This window comes from Myotis daubentonii, chromosome 16 (assembly GCF_963259705.1).
Source record: "Myotis daubentonii chromosome 16, mMyoDau2.1, whole genome shotgun sequence".
Lineage (NCBI taxonomy): Eukaryota > Metazoa > Chordata > Mammalia > Chiroptera > Vespertilionidae > Myotis > Myotis daubentonii.
In genome coordinates, this window is record NC_081855.1 from 9,171,462 (window position 1) to 9,172,989 (window position 1,528).

Below are 1,528 nucleotides of genomic sequence, written 5' to 3' on the forward strand. Positions count from 1 at the left end.
CTGTTCTCCTCCCAGCAAACAGAGTGATCCATTCAACTTAAAACCAGCCATCCCACCCTACCTGCTTAAGACACTTTAATGACTTCTCATTGTCCTTAAAACATAAAACAGTATGACTCACTGGCTTGTTGTGCCCCATGGACCTCCCAACCTCAACTAGTGTCTCTCACAGCCTCACTCACAAAACACCAGCACTGACTTCCTTTCAGTCCTTGAGACACACTTTTGTGTCTTTGCAGATGTTCTTCCTTCTCTTTGCAAAGCTCTTTTCCCAACTCTCTGAGTATCAGACACTCTCAGCTGTCTGACTCAGCTTAAATGTCTCTCAGAGAAAAGCTCCCTGACCATCTAATCCAAGACGTTGCCCTTTTCTCTCCCCCCACCCCGCCCCGCCATGACTCTCTATTCCAGATTACTGATTCCTTGTAGCATTTATCGGTTTGTGGTTATTTTGTCCTGTCTGCTTGCTTTGAGGAGCTCTCTCCTGTGCTGGTTTACAAAGTCCATGAGGGGAAGCAACCCAGCACCTGTCCCAATCCCACCATCATAGATAATTATATTCTTAAGATAAATTTCTAGAACTAGAATTTAATCAAAAGCATGTCCTTTATGTTACTTTATGTTATAAAGTCACAGAACGACAATGTTGAATGTACATTTTTCTCCTTTTTGGTGTGTGTGGAAAAATACTCAGTAATATGGAGACAGTATTTTTAAAGAATAACAGAGAGTGAGAGAGGGAGAGAGAGAGAGAGAGAGAGAGAGAGAGAGAGAGAGAGAGAGAGAAAGAGAGAGAAAGAGAACTGACTATGTAGCACACTTCCAAGACTTTCAAGAAATGTAAAATTAAATTTACAATAAACTGGAAGAACAAATATAAGGAGTTTGGTATTTGCTTCAGTGACTAATCTTATCACAATTTCTCGCATAAAAGCAAAGAGATTCTTGGTCTCATGTATCTGCAATAATTGTCTGTATCTTATCCTTGCATCTTGGAGAGATACCTTTCTCAATATTTGTGATTTAGCTCCAAGAAGTTCCTTTTGCTATTTCCTTAAGATATTAATTTTTTGCCAAACTGGTTTGGCTCAGTGGATAGAGCATCGGCCTGCGGACTGAAAGGTCCCAGGTTCGATTCCGGTCAAGGGCATGTACCTTGGTTGCGGGCACATCCCCAGTAGGAGGTGTGCAGGAGGCAGCTGGTCGATGTTTCTCTCTCATCGATGTTTCTAACTCTCTATCCCTCTCCCTTCCTCTCTGTAAAAAATCAATAAAACATATTTTAAAAAAAGATATTAATTTTTTAAAAACAACAACTTGTTAATCTTCACCTTGAATTACCAGTAAGGAGTGCTGTGAGAATTAAACCTGTTTCCCAGATCAGATTGGCAGGGCTGCATGAACCTGACAGTTTCCATGAACTTGGGGAATGCAAGTTGAAACTACCTCCCTGGAGGACACTCTGGCAATATGTATAACAATGAAGTGTCCTGCCCTTCGAATGTACCTAGAAATCTGTCCAAAAGTG